The 11,664-nt window shown below is 40.9% G+C and overlaps 1 non-coding gene across 1 annotated transcript; it reads left to right on the forward strand.

Moving 5' to 3' along the window:
* The first annotated feature begins 10,778 nt into the window (after positions 1-10,778).
* LOC128126949 (small nucleolar RNA R71) lies at positions 10,779-10,885 on the forward strand. The gene has a single exon (XR_008224930.1). It is a non-coding gene; the product is annotated as a small nucleolar RNA R71 (small nucleolar RNA).
* Positions 10,886-11,664: the final 779 nt, after the last annotated feature.

Genomic DNA, 11,664 nt, shown 5'->3' on the forward strand with positions numbered 1-11,664 from the left:
CTAACATACGGAATAAGCTCAATCATCTTGAGCACCACCTTTGTGCTCCCCATGAATCTCTACCCAACCTCCTCCAAAAAATCGCGGTCCCATACTCCTTCCCATATAGAAGCTCATAGGATGGCATACATATGCTGGCATGATAACTGTTATTGTACGAAAACTCAGAAAAAGGAAGTGTAGGAGTCCTAGCTCCCATCAAAATCAATAATGTAGTCCCTCAACATATCCTTGAGAATTTGAATCGTCCTCTAACTCCGTCCATCTGTCTACAGATGATAAGCAATAATGAAGTGTAGCGTGGTACCCAACTCCTCATGGAATGTTTTCCAAAACCTAGAAGTAAACCGAACATCCAAATCTGAGACTATAGACACTGGTACCCCCATGATGAGACACTACCTCTCGAATACAAATGTTAGCCAATTTCTTGGCCTACTAGTTCTCTCGAATAGCAAGGAAATGGGAACTCTAGTTCAAACGATCCATAATAACCCAAATAGCATCAAGTCCATGGTCATCTGCTCCCATTTTCACACGGGGACCTCTAAGGGCTACAACTTACTATGTGGTTTTTGATGCTCAACCTTGACATTCCAACAAGTCAAGAACCTTTCAACAAACCATACAATATCCATCTTCATGCAGGGCCACCAATAAATGAGTCTCAAGTCTCGATACATCTTAGTGGCTCCAGGATGAATTGAAAACCTAGACTTATGTGCGACACTATTTGACAGACTCCCCCAGAAACTAGAATCCAAACTCCCCCACATTGGGTCAATAGCCTCTGACTATCGGTGATGAATCCCTCAATATGAGCCTCTATGGTCAAATATAGAAGTGGTTAAGTGATGTTCATTCTCAAACATATGTCTCGAGTGGGGGTACCAGCTGTATTACTACTCAAAGCATCGGACAACACATTAGCCTTCCCCGTGTGATATAAAATGTCATACTTATAATCATTAACCACATGAAGCCAGCCGCGCTTCCTCATATTCAGATTTGGCTGATCCAGGAAATACCTTAAACTCTTATGATCCATGTAGATAGTACCACGGATCTCATACAGATAATGACGCCAGATCTTGAGAGACAAAACCACAAACACAACTCCAGATCGTGAGGAGGATAATTCACCTTAAGACGCTTCATCTGCATCGAAGCGTACGCTATCACATGATCCCTCTGTATCAAAACAACACCTAATACCAAAATAGATGTGTCACAGTATACCGCAAAATCATCAACTCCTTAAGGGAGTGCTAGAACCGGTGCCTCATATAGCCTATGTTGTAGGGTTTAAATATCCACATGCTGCTCAGACTCCCAGCAAAAAGTGACATCCTTCCTAGTCAACTTGGTTAGAGGAACTTCAATCTTTGGATAAATATCGAATAAATCTCATAGTACCCAACCAACCCAAGGAAACTACATATCTCTGATGGGGATCTTGGAACCTCCCACTGAATTACAGCCTCAATATTGGCTGGATCGACCAAAATACTGTTCTGGTTGACAAGATGCCCCAAAAACTGAACCTCATGCAACCAGAACTCACACTTGGACAGCTTGGCATACAAAATCTTCATCCATAGAACCACAAGAATATCACAAAGGTGCTCCTCATGTTGCTCCTTGGTCTTACAACAGACAAAGATATCATCGATGAAAACAATCACATATTGATCTTGCATTGGCCTACACACTCGGTTCACGAAATCCATGAACTACTACTGGTGCGTTGGTGAGCCCAAAAGGCATCATCAGAAACTTGTAATGATCATAACGAGTACATAAAGTCGTCTTATGAATGTCATCCTTTCTAAACCTCATTCGGTGGTAGCATGACCTCAAATTGATCTTGGAGAACCCTGATGTTCCCTGCAACTGGTCAAAAAGTTCATGAAGCCTCAGTAGTGGGTAACGGTTTTTCACCGTTAACTTGTTCAACTCCTCGTAATCAATGCACATCCGGTGTGAACCATCCTTCTTCTTAACAAAAATGATTGGTGCCCCCATGGAGAGCTACTAGGTCGAATAAATCCTTTGCCCAACAACTCATGGAGTTGTGAGGAAAACTCCTGCATCTTAGGAGGCACAAGGCGATATGGCGCCTTGGCAATCGGGGCAGCATCAAGAATCAACTTGATCCTAAACTCTACCTACATCACATGAGGCATGCCTGGTAGATCGACTGGAAAAACCTCAGGAAATTCCCTCACCGCATGAACATCGGAAACTGACTTCTTCTCCTCCACTCGATTGTCAACCACATAAGGAAGGTAACTCGAGCATCTATGTTGAAGATACTTCTTAACCCTGGCGGGTGAACAAAAGGAGAAACCCACTCTACTTCCCTCCCTAAAGATGGCCAACCAATCCATACCCGCGATCACACATACATCTCTCATCAGAATAGGAATAAGGTCAATCAGAAATCCCACACAAAAATCTCCGTCATACAATCACGATAAACCTTCGAGGATGAAACCGTGTGGTTATCGGTGATGGAGACCTTTATAGGTCGATCCACTGATCTAAGGGGAACACAAAGATCCATGCTAAATGATGATGACACAAAAGATCGACTCGCTCATGAGTCAAACAATACTAACGCACGTAATGAATTCAATAGGAATGTACCTACATAAACATGGATATAAGCATATTAGAAATATAAATTGTTAGAAATATAAATAGATACATATCAATAATAATGCCCGACGTCGCCCTAGCCTCCTCCGCTATCAACTAGAAAGCTCGACCTTGGGCCTTTTGGGCCTCGACCATCCTGTGTCATCCATCAGTGATACAAAAAGTGGTAGGAGTTGGGGTATGCACTGATCTTAAGGCAAGCAATGGAAAATCAAACTTAACATGACCCATTTGGTTGCAACTAAAATAGATATGAAAACCCTTCGGATAATCTGTCGCAAAGTTCCCCTCCTTGCCACACATGTAACAAACCAACCCTATCTGACAAGGCCCCTCATGACCCTTACCGTAGTTGTTGCAAGTTCCTTTGACCTCCTGATCTCAAGTCTGCAGGTTTGGACCACTTAGTAGTTGGCTTCAACTATACTGGGACATGCCTCTTCCCCTTCCTTTGAATATCTATCTCATTATCTCTTGCCTGAGTCCCCAACTCAATCTCCTCCTCCTGGCATTGGACTGCAGCTCAACTAATAAACAGTACTTGGTGTTCATCATGAACTCTCTGATATCCATCTTGAGCATACTCAAGTACTGGGTCATCGGCACCTGCTCCGAGGAAGCATACTCTGGAAAAAAATAAGTACTGATGTGTGTAAAACCCACTAGTTTTAAACCTACTTTTAATTATCAAATAACACACAAAAGGCAGTGAACCTATCAATTGTGGTATAGCTAAATAAGCAGGGTATCGAACACAGGGAACGGCAAATTAAACTAAAAACTAATTTAATCTAAGTTAATTAAAAAGCAAGGGTTTTTCTCTAGTTTTACAAGACTAGAAACTTACTAATTATTACTAATTTAAGCTAGAAAATGAAGACTTTGACTAGATTCAATAACGGAGAAGTACTTCTATTTAGTTCAACTTAATTGATCCTATGGTTGATTTCAAGGTAAAAGTGCAATGGATTAATTCTTTTGCTAGTTACTGATTCAATTGATTAGTTCCGTATTCACTTCATTAATCCTTAGCAAATAAATCAATTTAAACAATGGCCAGTTGTCTATTTCAATTAAATTTACTAGATATAATATTCGGGTTAAGTTAGACTTGCAATAGCTAATTAATTTATCTTTTAATTAACTTCTTGTTTAATGGTCATCTCACAAGCTTGCACATAAATTTACTTGATTTTCTTATTAATCCTAGTTTCATGTTCACTACACTAGACATATGACAAAAAGTGTTCACTAAGCATATGAGATTGATAACTAATAGATGTTCATGCTAATTAATTATCTCCCTATTAAAAGAAAATCAATTATCATTCACATACAAGGTTCTTTAGGAAGCTAAAATAACTAAATTAATCAACATAGAATTAATCCTACCAAGAATCAAACCATTTTACCAATTTCGTATCCCCAAATAGAAGTTTAAAGAATTTAGTTCATAACTAAGGTAAATAACAGCAAACAAATAAGTTCAAGTTGCTTAATCATGTTGACAAAACAAAAGAAATAAGTAGAATGGTGAAATTATGCCTTAATTACTCCCGGAATTGGATTCTAGCTTCCTTGGTCGACTTCTAGGGTTCTTCTGGCTTCTTATTCGCAGCTAAGCACTTCTGAAACTTCCCAGAACTTCTACCTCTCGATCTGTGGAATTATCTTTAAATAAGCGGTCCGACTCGTCGAGTCAAGTGGTGACTCGTCGAGTCCCTCTCACATTCTCCGTATTGCGATAACTATCTGGGATCCCGAGTCATTATCCTTCTGATTCCTCGACCGGACTCGTCGAGTAGCTATCTGACTCGACGAGTAGAAGCTTTCTTTTAATGTTTTTTTTCCTTCTTCATTCCACTCTCAATCTTCTAACTGTTTCTCTTGCTTCCTTTTGCTTATGAGCTTCATCTTTGGACTGAAAAACATAATTTAACACTTTTAAGTACCTTTTGTCCATAATATGCGATAATTTAGCTAATATATGAATAAAAAACTATACTAAATACACACTAAATATGCACATATCAAAATACCCCACACTTGTCTTTTGCTTGCCCTCAAGCAAAACTGAATTTTAATCACATTAGAATTATGTATAACAACTCCAATCTAACCCAGCCATTATGCCAAGACCGCAACGCATGCATTTGTGTCTAAAATTTTTCCTAAAGAACCCCCCATATTCCAAATACTCACAATCCTCATAAACATTCGCCCACTTTTTCCGAACAATGCTCATTTTATGCATCCCTCCGAATCCATCCTCAGAAAACCTTTTAACCTCAAGGTATTTTTGGTTGAGCAACCCAAGCATACATAATCTAGACAATTACAATTTATGATACCACATTGGAGCTCTTTGGAATTCTTCACTTCTTTGACATTTGATCTTTAATTTCTTTGAATTCACCACCTTGTTGTTTGATTTTTGGTATCTTCAACTTTTTTGGATTTCTTGGAATTTTGATCTTTTGATCTTCACTTTATTTGCTCCAAAATTCTTACAACTTTTCTTGTAATTCTCTCTTTTTTTTTACATGTATACCTCACCTTTTTTTTCACTCAAAACCTACATGCTTAAGCAGGGGCGCTCAATCTCAACCTTTATTGGCTAATGATACAAATTTTCCTGGATACATTTCAGGTTTAGGCTGCTAAACATATTGCATCCCTCAAACTAAGCGAGGTTGTGTTTTTGTCCCATGATTTCACTAGAATAAGGAAGCCACAAATGCACTAGAACGTATATAGGCTCAACTAAACATTTGGGTTCTCATGCAATTATTAACACAATTCTAGTATGGAATCCTAATTTTTACCAAAATTTTCTAATTTAAGACCTAAATAATACTTTTGGTATGCAAAAATTTTTCAAATTGACTATTATGTAACCAACCCCCTACCCCACACTTATGTGATGCAATGCCCTCATTGCATATGATGCATAAAAACATAAAAAGAAACTAAAGAGGGAATTGGAACAAACTCCCCTGGGATAGCAGTCGATAGGCTGATCACTTCCATTTTAAGCTCTAACTTCAATCAACTTTAGACATGGTAACATCTCATCCATGCCTTGGGTGTCAAAACTCGTGTGGGTCGCTCCAAATATGCGGAAATTAGTGTAAGATCTTCAAGAATGGATATGGAAGAATAAGTGAGCAAGTTGGACAAGTAGCAGCATCAAATCAGCAGTCCGTCGGTATAAAAAGTGAACGACTCGTCGAGTCTTATGGTGGACTCGTCGAGTACCAGCGCGCCTTCTCAGAATATGTAGAAATACAAGGCGACTCGTCGAGTCAGATTAGTGCACTCGTCGAGTAGGCCACTGAACGAAAAAACTTGGTATTTTGCAACTGTTTTAGCCTCTAAAAACTTCTTTAACCCTTCCTCACATTTGGACTCAATTGCTCATACCCCTAAGGACCGGACTCGACACTTTGACGTTAAAAACCCGCTTCCTTGACTCGCTCTCACTCTCGAAAACATCCATGCTTTACATCTCTAAACCTTCCTAAGCAAGCAATCATAATTCAATCCTGAAAAATAACTAAAGCAAACAACCATTAAACATAATAAAATCTCAAAGCATACACACCAAATTAAAAATAAAACAAAACAAAAAATTAAAATTGTTTGATTAAAAACACAAAAACATCAAAATCAATCTTCATCCTCCTCATCATCATTGACGACTCCACTTCCCCCGGCTCCGCTTCGTCTCGCACCAATCCTCTCATCCCAAGATGGAATGAATGGGTAATTCCCACCATCAATATGTGGGATATTGAAGTGGTCAAAAAGTCGTATGTGGGATTGATTGCAAAAGTTCAGCCCCCTCGCCATTTGATCCTGCATCCGCCTCATCTCTACATTGTACCAATCCATTGGTACGTCTTCATTTTCGACCGGAATCACTGGCGGTTCGTCCTCCACATCCCGTTCTCTTCTTGATCTCACCCTCCGTCCCGGTGCTTCGGGACCAACAATGGGGTCATCATTTGGAATGGCATAATGGCCACCACCATAGTCTTCAATTATCCGTGCTCTTTGGAAAAGAATGGGATTAAACGGGGGCGTCGGGATCAATGTCATGAAGTTCCAGGCACCGCGGTTCATCAACCCGAATGAATTAGCCAATCGAGTGACAAACATTCCTCCGTTGATACGGGAGGTTTTGCGATCTTTGACCGCACCCTCCGAAAGGTATGAAGCAATACACCATGGGATGTTGCAAAAGACGCCGGGTGTTATTATGCTCCATAAGTAGAAAACGTCAAGGTTGGAGATCTTGTCATCGTCTTTCCTTTGGTTAATGGTGGAGGAAATAAGGCGGTGAATGAGGCGGTGTGTCGGGGATCGGATGCTCCCTTCTTGTGCAGACTTTGGGATGTAAACTTTGTTTCCTATGGTATTCCACCAACCCGTGCTTGTAACTCCATCGGGGAACGCCATATGAGTGTTTTCTAAGAAGGCCCGAAAGATGTTTGTTGACACCAAGGGTTGATCATAGATCCCTAGTCGGCAGGCAAGATCCACCACCGAGCATTGACGATACTCGCCCCCAAGACAAAAAGTAAAGCTCGCCGGGTGATACACATCCACTCCCCCGGTGAAAGACACCGTGGAGAAAAACTCCAAGCAAAGCTCTAAATACACCGGCTCTTGTATACGGAAGACCCGGCTCCACCCATCACACACCATAGTCTCGCCTTCATGTTGGAACTCCTTCAAAAGGTAAGGAGCTAGTTCTTCTTCATATCTAACACTTTGCAGCCATTCCCAATCAATTCTGTTCGGCACATACACCTCCTTCTTCTTAATGTCGGAGAGCTTCTTCTTCCACTTCCTCAGTGTTGAGGTGGATTCAATTTGCGGGAAGTTTAACCATGGAAACTCCCCTTGGCTACCACTTGAATATTGTCCTCTTCTGAACATGATTTCTGCAAAATAAACACACAAAACCCAGAAAACACAGAATATAGTTAAAAAAAATATCTCCTGTCTGTAACTCGACTGGACTCGTCGAGTCCAGGCCCGACTCGGCGAGTCGCGCAACCTGCACGAGTCAGTCGACGGGTCGCAATAAATTGGACCATAAAACCTTTAATTTCTGTCAAGGGTTTTTGTTCAGGGACTTCCTACTAAGTAATAAGGCCAAAATAAATGTTCAAAACAACAATATTCATGAAAAATCGAAACCCTAGAATTTCATTACTTTTCAAAAACGGGTTTTTTTCATGCAATTGCAGGTATAGATGGCCTTATAATCACATTCTTTCTAGAAATCAAGAAGAAAGTTGTTACCTTTTGAGTTTAAACCTTGAGAAATTGGAAGAAAATTTGAAGAACTCTTGAATGCTTGAGAGAGAGTTTGAGAAAGAGGTACCCGGCGAGTGTGGTGTGGAAACTAAATTTTAGGGTTAAAACCCTATTTACCAGATGTAAAAGTAATTTCGAAATTATTTTTTTTTTCTGTAAATAAAACCGACTCGTCGAGTCAGGGTCAGACTCGGCGAGTCTAGTCGCGCAGTCAAAGATTTTCTAAAATCCATATATACTCGTCGAGTCAGGGTCAGACTCGGCGAGTCATTTAAAAATTTGCATATTTTTCAAAAATTTTCTGTTTATTATGAATCATTTCACCCCACACTTAGGCTATGCTACTCTCAAGCAGACATGTCCGATGATTTGGAAGATTAAAATTGTGAAACAAAACAAAACTAAAAAAAAACTAAAGAGTAAAAGAAAGCAAACTCTAACGACGGGTTGCCTCCCGCCAAGCGCTTCTTTTTAAGGAGTCATTAGCTAGACTCCTTCCCATTTACGTTTTGTCATCTTCAAGCATCGGGAATGTATGCCTCTCTTTTTGTGGTTTATACTTGGTTTTGTAGGTGTGAATCTTTTTCTTGTAAGCCCTCTTCAATTCGTCTCTTCTCCTTTTCATTGCCTCATCTTCAGCTGCTTGGGCTTCCCTTTTTTTCTTTTTCTGCTTTACCCTCTTCTTTTTCACCAACTCTTGAACATCCTTCTCTTGAAATTTAATAACTTCATATTTCATGATGGTCCGTGCTCTAGGTTTAGTGGTGAATTGGTGATCAGCTTCCTCCTTCCTTTCCTTTATTCCTGCATCCTTTCCCGTGCTTAACCCTTCCTCGAATTTGACCGTATTAAGGCATGCCACATCGGCGTGTTGGACCTCCATTCCTTTTACTTCTTCTGCCGATTGTTCTTCCAAAGAATCAAAAACAGTAACTGAACCCAGGGTATGTGAAGAACTATCAACAAACAAATCAGCTTTGGTCAAGTTTTTATCCAAATCGACTGGACTCGTCGAGTCCATTATGATGACTCGGCGAGTCTGATCGGGTTCCATCAATCCTGGAGTGTTTTCTGAGTTGGCTCCTTCCAGTAGCTTTTCTAGCTCCTCCAAGTCTTTGTTAGCATCTTCAACTCCTTCAGAGTGTAGTGTGAACTTACTTGGGTCTTCTTTTAGTAAAATTTCAAGCTCTTTTTGTAATACCTCATCATCCAATTGGATAAATGAGATTTCTTCTCTCTTTTCTTCTTCTTGCTTGACTTCTGGAATAGCTTTAAACATCACCGACTCATCACCCACTCTTAATGTCAATGTAGACTCACATATGTCAATTAGGGCACACGCGGTGTTTAAGAATGATCTTCCCAAAATAATTGGTATTTCGGGGTCTTCTTCCATTTCCACCACCACGAAGTCTACTGGAAAAATAAACTTGTCCACTTTGATAAGGAGATTTTCACAAATGCCTTGTGGATTAATTATTGTTTTGTTTGCCAAATGGATTCTCATATTTACCGGCCTTGGTGCTGGTAAATTTAGCTTCTTAAAGAATGAGTAGGGCATCAAATTAATGCTTGCACCTGAATCAGCCAATGCTCGTGTAGAAACTTCATTACCAAATTGGCACGGAATTACTATGTTACCCGGATCACCCTTCTTCTCAGGCAGCTCACTCATCAATATCTCCGCGACTTCAACCAAATCCTTCCTAGCAGCAAAAAGGCCTTTAAGCAAGTTAAAGTATTTAGGAGTTTGGAGTATTGTTTCCACAAATGGCATATTGACTTGTAAAGCTTTAACATGCTCCATGAAGGTTCTATAAACTTCAACTTTTTCTGCAGGCATGGCTCTGGTTGGGTATGGCAGTGGAGGCTTATAAGGTTTCGAAGAACTGATGGGTTTCTTAATTTTGCATTGACTCGTCGAGTCCATAGGAGTGACTCGGCGAGTCGGGTCGGGTTTGGCTGGCTTCGATTCTTCTGCCTTCTCTTCCTACTTATTGGAGATCCTTAGTGCTTCTGTAAATTTTTCTTCACTGATGGAGGTTATTACGCTCACGTTCTCCATTCTTGGATTGGGCTCGGTGTTGCTCGGAAGTTGACCCGGTCTTCTTTCATTCACTTGATGTGTAAGCTGTCCCAGCTGTTTCTCAATGTTGAGAATGGAAGCTTGCTGATTCCTCAACATGTTTCTGGTTTCTTGCATTGCTACATCGTGATCATTATGTCTTTTCTCGGACGCGGTTATGAACTTTGTGAGTATTTCTTCTAAATTTGCCTTCTTTTCCGTCACCGGCTCCTCCTTTTGATAGAATCCCCTCTCCCTCTGTTTGTATTTCTCCTCCTTAGCCTTTTTATATTCTTCGTATGGGAGCCATTCCTTCTTTGGTTTCCTCCAGTCTTCATCGTATCTATCGCCACTGGAATAAAATACTTGAGCCTTTTTATTTCCATTCTCGTCTCGATCACAATCCTTGGTAAGATGGGGGCCGCCACAATTTTCGCATCCTACCCTAATAACAAGGATCGTTTGATCCATTTTCGTCATTCTTCGGTCTAGGCTATCGAGTTTAGCTATTACCGCCGCCATGCCATCGTTCACCGAGTTTACTGCTCCACGACTCACTTCATTCCTCGGATTGTGGTATTCTCTAGAATTCTTAGAGAATTCTTCAATTAATTCCTTTATTTCCGGAGGTGGCTTTCGGATGAGCGGGCCTTGTGAATAGAGTAGTTGCCTTGTGGTGACATTAACTCCATCATAAAAGATGGAGACCTCTTGTTGGCTATTAAGATCATGGTGTGGGCAATTTCTAAGTAGACTCTTGTACCTTTCCCAAGCTTCATAAAGAGATTCTCCAGGTTGTTGCTCGAAGTTGGCAATGGCTTTCTTTAGCTTGGCTATCTTGGAGGGTGGGCAGAAATGGTCAATGAATTCTTCTTTCATTTTGGCCCATGTGGTGACCGATCCGGGAGGAAGTGATTTTAACCAATCTTTTGCAGCGCCTTTAAACGTGACAGGGAGCATTCGAAGAAGCTGGGTCTCGCGTGGAACACTAGGCACGTTGAAGTAATCTGCCACATCATTTACTTCATCCAAGTGCTTATAGGCGTCTTCATGATCTCTCCCGTAAAAAGGGATCTCCTTGAGTTGAGCGAGAATATGGCCCTTTAGCTCAAACGTAGCGGTTGCGGGAATTGCGGGTTGCACAAGTCCCGGGCCGGTGTCATCACGCATCCTCTTCTTCCACTCCCCCATGGGGACTTCATCGATGTTAGCCATAGTGATAGCTAATTCTTCTTCGGAATCGGTTTCGTGCTCGGAAATATGCTCTTCTTTTTCCTCGGTCTCGTACTCGATATCTTCGTGAATTGGTTCTTCAATTGTTAACGAGGCACTGGATGCTCCTGATTTGCTGCCTTTCTTCTTGCTGAAAACAGATTTCAAGTTCTTGAGTGGTGAGTTCTTTGAAGTTGCGGTTTCTCCTACGGCTTTTCCCTTGCTTCTCTTTAGTGCAGATTCCAGGTCTTCCAAAGGTGGTACTAGAGGTGTGTCCGATCCTCGGGTCATGAAACAGCTGAACCTTGACATGGGAACTCTAGTTCAAACGATCCATAATAACCCAAATAGCATCAAGTCCATGGTCATATGCTCCCATTTTCACACGGGGACCTCTA

This window comes from Lactuca sativa, chromosome 6, assembly GCF_002870075.4.
Source record: "Lactuca sativa cultivar Salinas chromosome 6, Lsat_Salinas_v11, whole genome shotgun sequence".
In the NCBI taxonomy this organism is placed as follows: domain Eukaryota; kingdom Viridiplantae; phylum Streptophyta; class Magnoliopsida; order Asterales; family Asteraceae; genus Lactuca; species Lactuca sativa.